The sequence below is a fragment of the Macaca thibetana genome, chromosome 4, assembly GCF_024542745.1.
Source record: "Macaca thibetana thibetana isolate TM-01 chromosome 4, ASM2454274v1, whole genome shotgun sequence".
In the NCBI taxonomy this organism is placed as follows: domain Eukaryota; kingdom Metazoa; phylum Chordata; class Mammalia; order Primates; family Cercopithecidae; genus Macaca; species Macaca thibetana.
In genome coordinates this window covers 165,494,270-165,506,481 of record NC_065581.1, presented here as the reverse complement: position 1 = coordinate 165,506,481, position 12,212 = coordinate 165,494,270, and the positions used below count along the sequence as shown (strand labels likewise).

General features: G+C 49.8%; 1 protein-coding gene across 2 annotated transcripts in view; it reads right to left on the bottom strand.

Moving 5' to 3' along the window:
* Positions 1-11,413, bottom strand: part of UNC93A (unc-93 homolog A) — a 59,242-nt gene extending 47,829 nt beyond the window's left edge. For both annotated transcript variants that reach the window (XM_050787095.1, XM_050787096.1), the window contains exon 1: positions 10,619-11,413. The gene's annotated coding sequence lies outside the window, so the exon portion shown is untranslated. The remainder of the gene's footprint in view (positions 1-10,618) is intronic.
* Between the last annotated feature and the right edge of the window lie 799 nt (positions 11,414-12,212).

The window sequence follows — 12,212 nt, the reverse complement described above, 5'->3', positions numbered from 1 at the left end:
TGTGCTCGTGGACTTCCTTAAGAACATCATTTATTACACAATCTCAGTGAATTGTGGATTGCCTGGTAATGTTTTGTAGGTAATTCATGCAGTCTTATTTTCCCAGCAGGACTCCACTGAAATTCAAACTAAATTCAACTGAGTGTCATATGTCAGGCAGTCCTACTCTCTTTTGTACATGCCAACTTTTTTTATTCTCCAAGGATAAGGGTCTGGCATCTTTGTTATCCTCTACTGTGTGCAAACTAGAAGCTTTGTCCTTGATTTTTCTGTTGCACTGCTCTGTTTGATGCAAAATATACACACATTTTTTCTGTGGAAAATTCCATGACTATTACACACTTCATCTATGGTTATAGTCGACTGAATCAAGGAAAGAATATGTTTTCTGATTCCTGGAAGCCCATTCTCACTCACATAGAACAAAATACAAGCAATGGGTTAAAAATCTAAACAGTACAGCATGTTCTTTACTTTATATCTATATACCATCTGAAAGATAATTTTCAGAAAAAGGTAAGATCATGACTTGTACTAAGATATTAAAATGCAGAAGTGTTAAAGATTTTATTTTACACATATGATAGGAGGGAACTAGGCAGATGTTAGAACCTGTTCAAAGGAAAATTGAAAACATTTATATGGAATAAAGGAATTTTGAAATGAATTGCAAATGGAGAGAAAGCTGTTTTTTTACAGGAGAAAGAAGCCAGTAAAAATCACTACTAAACAGGACAGAATGTCTCTCTCTCTTTCTCTCTCTCTCTCTCTCTATATATATATCTCCATCAGTTACCTGCAATTTGCAAAGAATTGTAAAATAGTTCAAAGACAATGAACAGCCTAAAAGTATGTGCTATTGCTTTCCATTGAAACACATTCTTTTTAACATATCTAATCAGTATATCTTAACTAATGAATTTGCACCACTCTGCAGGAAAAGGATGATTTTTAACTTCCTTTAATTGATCAATTGATAATTGATCATCTGATCATCATCAAGGTAGGCAGTTGCTGTCTACCTTTTCAAAATTCGAAGCAAACATTTTTATTAAAAGATTTTCACCAAAGTTAATTAAAAATCAAAACCCAAATCAAAACAGAACACACAGGAAGCTGTGCTCCTCACATGGATGACGACTTTCCCTGGAGATTACAGCTCTCAGGGTGACATCCGTGTAGATGGTTCTGTAACTCTGTTAAAATGAAAACCTGCCGCCCCGTGGGAACAGAGCCGGGTGAGTCCTGGCTTCCGCACAGTGCCACCCTGAGAAGGTGAGGTCTCCGCAGCATCTGTCTGCCGTGCAGCCGGGGCAGAGGAATGAAGTGTCACAGCAGGAAGCAGATGGCTGCATTTGCAGACAATCAATCTAAAGACACTTGCAGCTCTGAGTTTCAGGGGAACTTGTCTAAGCAGCACGTTATTGCTGGAAGGCATCTAATGAACTAAGTTACTGGTGTTCTTGCTTGTCAGATAGCTGTGGAACGCTGTATGGATTTTATAATCATTTTCTTCTTTGAGACTAACAAAGTCTAAATTCTTCCTGATTGGCAGGTGAGGGTAGGCCATGGGCCCTCGCGATCCTGGCAGCACTGTTTTGGCCACAGGGGTGTGGTGCTGCAGCCTCATGCACCCAGCGTGCGGCTCTGATGGTAACTGATGCACCAGTCTCATGCACGCTGGCCACACCGGCCCTGGGGACGCCCGAGCTGGCCTTTGGCTGCTTCTCTGTTGCTTTCCCTCTTCAGCTACTGACTTGCAATTGGCGTAAATTCTAGACACCATGTTGTCAAACCTTCCCCAACCCTGGGCTTGCTTCCTGCCCTCACTCAGGTAAATGTCAATGAAAACAAGTGACTGAGGTTCATGTAATCTAATGTGTCCTTTTTTCCTTTGTGGTAGCCCTGTCTGTGCCCAACAGGACCCCCCGGAAAGTCTGGGCTCTAAGGAAGACATTCTGCAGCCCTAATTTTAAAACTATTTGGCATTTCAAATCCGGTTTTCAGGTCCCTGGGGTGGGTAGAGGATTCTTCAAGAAGAAAGCGTTCTGAGCCAGAGCAGCAACAAGGGTGAGGGGTCCGGGACAGTACAGAACGAGAGTTTGCCTGGTGGCTCTGCCAGGGCCTGGGAGGACAGCAAAGTCAGCTGCCAGCTGGGACCAAGACAGGGAGACAGAGGCAGAGAGGGACAGAGACAGAGACAGAGAGGGGCAGAGACAGAGACAGAGACAGAGACAGAGAGGGGCAGAGACAGAGACAGAGACAGAGACAGAGACAGAGAGGGGCAGAGACAGAGAGAGACAGGACAGAGACAGAGAGGGGCAGAGACAGAGACAGAGAGAGGAGGGGACAGAGACAGAGACAGAGACAGAGACAGAGACAGAGGACAGAGACAGAGAGGGACAGAGACAGAGAGACAGAGACAGAGAGAGAGACAGAGACAGAGAGGGGCAGAGACAGAGAGGGGCAGAGACAGAGACAGAGACAGAGACAGGGGGGCAGAGACAGAGAGGGGCACAGAGACAGAGACAGAGGGGGCAGAGACAGAGACAGAGAGGGGCAGAGACAGAGACAGGAGAGGGGGCAGAGACAGAGACAGAGAGGGGCACAGAGACAGAGAGGGGCAGAGACAGAGACAGAGACAGAGACAGAGAGGGGCAGAGACAGAGACAGAGAGACAGAGACAGAGACAGAGACAGAGACAGAGAGAGACAGAGACAGAGACAGAGACAGACAGAGGGGGCAGAGACAGAGACAGAGAGAGACAGAGAGACAGAGACAGAGACAGAGGGGCAGAGACAGAGAGGGGCAGACAGAGAGGGGCAGACAGAGAGGGGCAGAGACAGAGAGGGACAGAGACAGAGAGACAGAGAGAGAGGGGCAGAGACAGAGACAGAGACAGAGACAGAGACAGAGACAGAGACAGAGACAGAGAGGGGACAGAGACAGAGAGGGACAGAGACAGAGAGACAGAGACAGAGACAGAGACAGAGACAGAGAGGGGCAGAGGGGCAGAGACAGAGACAGGGGCAGAGAGACAGAGACAGAGACAGAGACAGAGACAGAGAGGGGCAGAGAGGGGCAGAGACAGAGACAGAGACAGAGACAGAGACAGAGACAGAGGGGCAGAGACAGAGACAGAGACAGAGAGGGGGCAGAGACAGAGAGAGAGACAGAGACAGAGACAGAGACAGAGAGGGCAGAGAGAGACAGAGACAGAGACAGAGACAGAGACAGAGACAGAGACAGAGACAGAGAGGGGCAGAGACAGAGACAGAGACAGAGACAGAGAGGGACAGAGACAGAGACAGAGACAGAGACAGAGACAGAGACAGAGAGGGGCAGAGACAGAGACAGAGACAGAGACAGAGAGGGGCAGAGACAGAGAGAGACAGAGACAGAGACAGAGAGGGACAGAGACAGAGAGGGACAGAGACAGAGACAGAGACAGAGAGAGACAGAGACAGAGAGGGGCAGAGACAGAGACAGAGACAGAGACAGAGAGAGACAGAGAGGGGGCAGAGAGAGACAGAGAGAGGGAGGGACAGAGACAGAGACAGAGAGGGAGACAGAGACAGAGACAGAGAGAGGAGACAGAGAGGGCAGAGACAGAGACAGAGACAGAGACAGAGACAGAGGGGCAGAGACAGAGACAGAGACAGAGACAGACAGAGAGGGGCAGAGGGACAGAGACAGAGACACAGAGAGAGACAGAGACAGAGACAGAGAGGGGCAGAGACAGAGACAGAGACAGAGACAGAGACAGACAGAGACAGAGACAGAGACAGACAGAGACAGAGACAGAGACAGAGAGGAGACAGAGACAGAGACAGAGACAGAGACAGAGACAGAGAGAGACAGAGGGGACAGAGACAGAGACAGAGACAGAGAGGGGCAGAGACAGAGACAGAGACAGAGACAGAGACAGAGAGGAGACAGAGACAGAGACAGAGAGACAGAGAGGGGCAGAGACAGAGAGGGACAGAGACAGAGACAGAGGGCAGAGACAGAGAGAGGGCAGAGACAGAGACAGAGGGGGCAGAGACACAGAGACAGAGAGGGACAGAGACAGAGGGGGCAGACAGAGACAGAGAGGAGACAGAGACAGAGGGACAGAGACAGAGAGGGGCAGAGACAGAGAGAGAGGGAGCGTGGGCAGAGACAGAGAGGGACAGAGACAGAGAGGGACAGAGACAGAGAGGGGCAGAGACAGAGAGGGGCAGAGACAGAGACAGAGGGAGAAGAACATAGACATAGAAATAGGGAGACAGAGACACAGAGACCGAAAGAGACAGAAAGATACAAAGAGACAGACAGACAGAGACAGAGAGACAGACAGCCAGAGAGAGTCACAGAGACAGAGACAGAGAGATAGAGAGACAGAGGGAGACAGAGAAAGAGAAAGTCAGAGACAGAGAGAGACAGAGAGTGGTGGAGACAGAGGCCCAGCAGCTGCCCGTCCACTCTGTGCCTGACCTGCAATCTGCCTCTTCTGCCCTTGGATTTGCCCCGACCAGAGCTTTTGCAGGAAGGGCCACTCATTTGTGGAGGGGGGGCCCAGAGCTGGACCATCAGGAGACCCAGGAGAGAAGCCCTGCAGCAAAATCAGGACACCTGAATTAGTCAGGCCAGCAGTGACTCAGGGCCTGGAGAGCCCCATTGTCAGAGGCCAGCTGGAAGGCTCCACCAGCCAAGGGCAGGTCACCAAGGCAGGTCACAGGCCAGAAGGCAGAGGGGCCAGCACAAAACCGAGCTTTGAAGGCACAGAGCAGGAGCCAGGCGGGGACACTGGGGGCACAGGTGCAGTTCTCAGGGTGAGGATGCCTCCTTAGCCCGACTCCATGTCACTGGTGACCAGTCAACAAGGTGCAAGCTGCAACCTTCACAGAGGGTGATCCTCCTGGAGACAAATGCACCTGACTGGCCGTAACATGTCCCCGACCCACTGGCTCCCCTGCTGAGCCCATGTCAGGGGAGTCTGCAGTGGCCTGTGCATGGCCTTGGGTTTGCCAAGTCCCAGGAGTGTGGGTGTTGTCTGCGTGGCTCCCTGCTGCCGGCAGCGCATCTCACCTGGGCACAGAACAGCAAAGACAGCCAGCGTGGGCTGCAGGTACACCCCGGGGACTGGGCACGGGGCAGCAGCTGCTCATGTTTATCGGCACCAAAGGTCAAAGCAGAAACCAGGTGTGATGATCGGGACGGCTGGGCCTCCTGGGGTTTCCCGATCATTGACAAGTCTAAATTCTAAAGAATGCGACCCATAAATACATTTTTTTTGGTCTTAGACTTGAGAAACGGAGGAGAAATAACAGCAGCAGTGTCCTGTGACAATTTCTGAAACACAGAGGAGTCCTGGAATAAACCATGCCTTGGATCCCACAGCGGAAGGAGGAGCACAGCACAGCTGGGATCAGGAGGACTCTGAAGTCTCCTGGATGTGGCAGGCGTAAGCTCAGCTACTGTGCACAGCGTGTGTCCTTGAGCAGGTCACCTAAACTGCCTGGGTCTCACATCCTTGCCCGTAAAGTGGGAAGAATAATACTATTGCATGAGGTTTAGAAATTCGTAAAACGATTGGTGGGAATGTAAACTACTACAGCTACTATGAAGAACAGTATGGAGATTCCTCAAAAAAACCCACAAATAGAATCATGATATGAGCCAGCTAACCCACTCCTGGGTGTTCATCCAGAGAGAAGGAAGTCGGTATATCAAAGAGACACCTGCATCCCCACATTCACCCCGATACTGTCACCATAGCCAAGATACGGAACAAACAGAGGTGTCCACCACTGGATGACTGGATGAAGAATGCAGTATATATACACAATGGAATACTATTCAGCCATAAAAAGGAATAAACCCTCTCACTGTGGCCACACGAATGGAACTGGGGACATGATGTTAAGTGCTGTAAGCTGGGAACAGAAAGTTCAACACCACACGTTCTCACTCATATGTGTGAACTAAAAAAAAAAAAAGAAAGAAAAAAAATGATCTCAGAGTTAAAAAGTAGAATGGAGGATACTAGAGGCTGGAAATGGGGAGGGGAGGGGTAGGGAGAGGAGAGGGATAGGGAGAGACATGTTAAAGGACACAAAATCACAGGTAGGCTGGAGGAAGGAGTCCCAGTGTTCCGTGCCACTGCAGGATAACCAGAGTTTACAGTGATACACAGCATCCATTCTCATTGCGCTTTCACCAATCTGAGAGAGATTGCTCAGGTCCAATCAAAAGACTCACTTCTTGGATACTCAAGAGCACACAATCCATGAGGATCTCAAGGTCGCATCAGAGCTGGACATGGATGAAAGCAGGGTGTGGACACAGCGTCCTGTCTGTGCTTGGTGTGGCGGGGAACTCGACTAGGCGGAACCTGCTGGTTTAGCCAGCCTGCTGGGACATGTGCCTCACGCAGAGCCAGGCCTGCTGATGCCGCACGGGTGTGAGGATGCTGCCAATGAACACACGCACTGCGTTTATGCAGGCACATCAGGAAGTCACCGCTCTCATGGCCAAGAGTTCCCTCTGGAAGATCCCTCCACTGACTGCCCTTGGGGGTGGCTGAGCTGACCACCAGGTATCATGAAAGCCCAAATGCCGGGAGTGCCAGCTCCTGGAAACTGATTTGCATTCTCAGGACAACCTTGGGAATCATTAGGGAAACGGGAGGATGTGAAGAGGACTGACCTGTATTCCAAAAGACAGAAAGCCACACTGCCAAACGCCACTGAGGAAGCCACCTGCCTCGCTATTGGGACTGGTGCACTGTGGGCCAGTGGTCATCCTGCCAGAGGAGAAGGTGGCAGAACAACAGCCTGAACCGGTCCAACAGGAACCCAAAGACCGGGCGTTCCAGACGTCCCTGCAGAGTTTCACAGGCAACGAGGCAGCTCAGCGTGAAGCAAGAAGAGTGACATACCAGCCCACGTCTCCTACGTGCAACTGCCTGGACACCTGAGCACACAGATGCCACGGTCAGCTCCTATGGGAGGAGGCCCCCTCAACACTTCCACGTGGTGTTGCTGCCATTGGAAAAGCAGAACTCAGTCCATCTTAGAACCACACTCCGGGACTCAGTGCCACGTCTGGTAACACCAGTTGATGTATGAAGGACTTATTTTTTCTCCCTGTCTGAGACATATTTGTCTAGAAGGTCGAGGAATGAACCTAATCAAAGTAGCTTTGCAGGGACAATTTCACTGCGAGCTTGGACCGTGGAGAAGTCGATTGCATAGGGAATGGGGGCTGTCTCTGTATTATTACTTCATTGCTTGCTAGTCTCTGTGCAGGGCATAGAAGCTCTGCATGGTAGTCTTGTTGTTGTCGTTGGTATTGTTTTTAAGGATGAGAAAACAAAGCTCAGCAAGACTAAAGAAGGTACCCATATCACGTAGCAGGTGAGTGATGGAGTCTGGATTTGAACCCTCATCTAGACAGCTGCCGGTCAGCTAAGAGTGTCACTGAGAAAACATCAACTCTACAGGCACTAACAGGATTCACCCTTCTGGATCCAGGCCTTGGGTTAATGTATGAATGAAACATGAAAGGACCCCAGTGTGGTAAGCAGAAATTTGAGCAGGAGAAGGAAGATAAACAAGAAGAACAGGATGAAGCTTCCTGAAGAAATAACCATCCCCGCTGTATCCTACACACACCTAGAACCCTTTAGCCAGGAGAAGGGAGGACAGACTGACTGTGGAATACACAGGATTTTTCTGTTAACCTGAATGTACCACCAGATGGAAGGAGGGTCAAGAACATAAGTCTGTGCCTTGAGGACTAAACTTTGACCTTTTTCTTCTCCTGCCCATATTCCTACCTAAGGGGCCTGGGGAGGTCGCCCTACAAACCACAAAGTCTCATCGGAGGGGCCCTACCCTGTGTAATGCGGCTCTTTCCAACCTGACTCTGGCATAACTTCACATGACAGATAAGGAAGAAAATAAAAATATTTTAACCCTAAATATGTTTCTTGGCCATATCTTGAAATGTCCCTGCAAAGCTGTTTCTTGTGGGAAAAGGGTCCATTCTGTAGAGAATCCTGTTCCCTTTCCAGGCCTTTTTCCTGATCCAGGACAGAGTCCACTAAGTTTCTGGCACCTTTTAAGTCTCATAAACATTTACCATCGATTCTCTCTAAGCCTGCCACCTGGAGGCTGCATCAGCTTAGTAAGGACCTTGGTCTCCACAACCGCTTCTCCTACCCAGACATTTCCTTTCTATTGGTTCCAGGTCTTTAGATGAACTCTCAACCAACTGCCAGTCAGAAAATCTGTGAATCCGCCTGTGACCTGGAAGCCCCTGCTTCCAGTTGTCCCACCTTTCCGGTCTGAACTGATGTACACCTGAAATGTACTGACTGATGCTTTATGCCCCATAGAATACAGGAAGCCTAGCTGTGCCCTGACCACCTGGGCCACATGTTCTCTGGGTCTCCTGAGGACTGTGTCATGGGCCATGGTCACTCACGTTTGGCTCAGAATAAATCTCCTCCAGTATTTTACAGAGTTTGGCTCTTTTTATTGACAACCTTTTAAAATGTCAAGTCAGGATAGGATCTCACCACACATGGCACCCAAAGGCGTGCTGGCTGCCCACTGACTATTCCAGTCGACAGAACCAGGTACAGGGGTCAGAGCCACAGCAGCTCCCGTGGGCCGTTGAGGAGGCCTGGCTCGGGAGGAGGCTCCGTCTCTCCACACCCAATGGAGGCAGCTCTGCTCCTGAGCTCAGGGTGGGCTTCACCTGGAGTTAGGAGTCGGGGGCCTGAGTCCTGCTTCCTCATGGCTCTGGTGCCCGAAAAGATGAGCAGTCACAGTGAGACGGGGCCTGACCCAGCGTGCACAAGCCCGGGAAGGAAAGGAGTGAAAGGACCTGCTTCCCCGGGACCAGAGCAAAGAGGAGAAAGAGAGTAAGTGATTGATGTCGCCTGGGTTAGAAGGAGGCAGTAGGAGAAGCACGTTGGTGTTAGGGGCTCGCCTGGGCAGTCACAAAGGGGCCCACAGACAGACAAGCCTGTAAACCAAAAATACAATTCTATGGGCCCCAACCATCTGAATGAACCTCCTCCTCTGCCAGGGCACTCTTAACATTTAACCTGAGAGTCTGGTTCAGGCCGTGACGGGAAGTGGGGGCCGGACAGACCTCATTATATCCTACAGCACTAACATCAACATAGACCTTACATCTGATAAGAAACATTTGCGATCTCTTCCCTCTGAAGCCTGCTACCTGAAGGCTTCCTCTGCAAGCAAGAACTTTGTTCTCCACAACCTCTTATCCTAACCCAGACATTTCTTTCTATTTGTTCCAAGTCTTTAGACAAACTCAACTGATTGTCAACCAGAACATTTTTAAATCTATCTATAAGCTATTAATAGCAACAGGTCCCCCAAACCTCCCCACCCCACTTCACATTGTCCCACCTTACTGGACCAAACCAATGTATTTCTTAAATGTATTTGATTGAAGTCTCATGTCTCCCTAAGATGTATACAACCAAGCTGCATCCCACCACCTTGGGCACATGTTCTCAGACCTCCTGAGGTCTGTGTCACAGGCCATGGTCACTCATACTCGGCTCAGAATAAATCTCTTCAAATATTTTACAGAGTTTGACTCTTCATCGACAGGCCCCTTGCTGGGCCTAATGCTCAGCTGGAAATTCATCATCTTACCTTTGAATGTGTGTTCTAAACGTGAAGTCACTGGGACTGGGAGCGTGCCTGAGGGCAGAGATTTGTGCCACCTGCTCGTCTGCCACTGCTTCTAGCCTCTCTATTTGCATAGAACATTCTCGATGCTCTGTGGGATTCTGAGGCAGCCATGATGGTGGGAGTTCAAGGTAAGTGAAGAGCAGCAGAGTCAGCCACCCCCAAAGATACCTCTTTGGCATAAGGATTATTTTGAGCTGAAGACAATTTAAAACATGTAGATATAAGAGAAGCTCTCTCTCTTGCCCCTCTTTGCCTAAAAGCAGGAAATAATTTAGTGAAGGTGTCCCCACTCCCATCTCTACCAGGAAAGACAGAAGCCAATCACTGGGATAAGTCTACGCTTTATCAGCCTGGACAGCACTGGAGGAATCTACTTAGCAAACTTGACTATTAAGAACTATTAATAGTTCTTAAGGACTATTAAGCCCTTATCCTCCATTCATTTCCCGTGTATTTAGCTGGCTGCCATTTGCTGCCCTAGAAGCTCAAAGGTCTTTTCCTTTGTATTGTCACTTCTCTAAAATTTGTTGTTATTTTGTTTAGAAGCTCTATCAGCCCAAGTTCCAGTAACCCCTTGGAGTGACTCATGGCTGAGTGCTCCCATGTGTATGCATAATGAGCGTGTTAATAACCTTGTTTGTTTCTGTTTTGTCAACCTGTCTTTTGCCATTCTAATTTATAGGACCTCAGCCAGAGAACCTAGGATGAGTAGAAGGAAAAGGAAATTTTTCCTCCCCTGTGAGTGTCCCGCTTATGACAGATAAGTGGAGGGCTGATGAGCCTGTAAACCAAAAATACAACTGCCCTGAGAGGCCACGCCACCTCCTTGAATCAGAAGTTGACAGACAGAAGGCAGGAGACACAGGCAGCCACGGAGCTGAGCCCATCCCACGTCTCACCTGTGCTGCTTCCTGAATGGTCCTTTCCTTTATCCTGGCGATGATGGCACGGAAGGGCAGGCAGAGGGCTGCAGCCTGGCTCCTTTCCTTCAGTCCTCCTGACGAAGTTCTCTGTCTTAAGCTCTGTCTTAACTCTGGCCCTCAGCAGAAGCACCTGAAGAACATCCTAAAACCTGCACAGCTGAGCTCTGCCCAGAATTGCAATTCCCTCATTTGTCACCTAATGATTCCCAGGTGTGGCGACGTTGCCGGCCGGGGGAACACATTGTGGGAACCCACGCCTGGCACAATCCTTCCCATCCAGGCTGCTGCCCACGTGGCAGCCCATCCCTGCAACACCTGTATCTTGCTCACCAACTGAGCTCAAATAACCCTTTGTGTTCATTTCCTGAGGTCACCACAACAGGAACTTCTTGTCTCCCAGTCCTGGAGGCCAGGAGTCTGCACTCATGGTGTCAGCAGGGCCACGCTCCCTCCACAGGCTCCACGGCAGGGAGGCGCCCATGCCTTGCTCTTAGCTCTGGTGTTCGGGGAAACCCTTGTTTGTAGATGCGTCACCCCAACCTCTGCCTTCATCTTCACATGGCCACCTTCTCCCCGTGCTCCCCTCTCTTCCTATGAGGACATTGGTCACATGGAACTCGAGGCTCACCCTGCTCCAGAATGACCCCAGATCAACTCGATCAGTTCTGCAAGCAAGGGCTCGTTCACAGGCACCAGGTTAGGGCTTCAACATACCTTTCTAGGGGACGCAACTCAACTCACAACCCTTTCTCCTCAGAAGGTTTGTCCACATCCCCCACACCGGAAGGCCCCCCTACCCCCGACCCCCTGTGTCCTTCATGATGGGGCCCTTCTCCCTTATCCCACTGAAAGCTCCCTGACAACAGACTCCTCTTGTTCACCTCTGGGCACCCCACAGCCCTTGGCATTGCACCCTCTGCTCATAGTTCGGGCCAGTTTGTTAAGAGATGGCATCGGTGATTATGACGCCTGGCTGACTTGTGACAAGCTCTGTCTTAAGAACTTGACACAGAGCTTCACAACAGCCACTAACAGGTATGTGCTGTCATTATCCCTGTCTTAGACATGAAAAAAGAGAGATGCAAAATGATTAGGTGACTTGGAGAGCCCATGGTCAATAAATGCCACAGCCAGACATGAACAGAGATGCATGGGTGCTCCAGACCATGCCAGATATAAACACGGTGGGGTGGGGGCTCCAGACCATGTGAGCGCCACCGCCGCCCACCCCCTCGTACGGCCTCTGGGCAGGTGTCCTTTGTTCTGACTTCTCAGCTTTCAACCAGGGCCAGCTGCAGAATTTAGGGGCCCAGGACAAAACACAAATGCAGGGCCTCCTATACAAAAAGCAGGAAAAAGTGCCATTATGGTACTGAAATACAACGCTTTTTCCTTCCCTCTGCAGTCTCTTTCCCCTCTTTTCATGGGGTTCCTTTATTTGCCGCATTGTCATTCTAAGAAGGAAAATTAAAAATTATTAGTCAACTTATTTTGTGCAATGCCAATTTCAAGTGCAAACATAGGAGCATTTATCTCATTTGCAAAATCACCAAAATTTCTCAATTTGCAG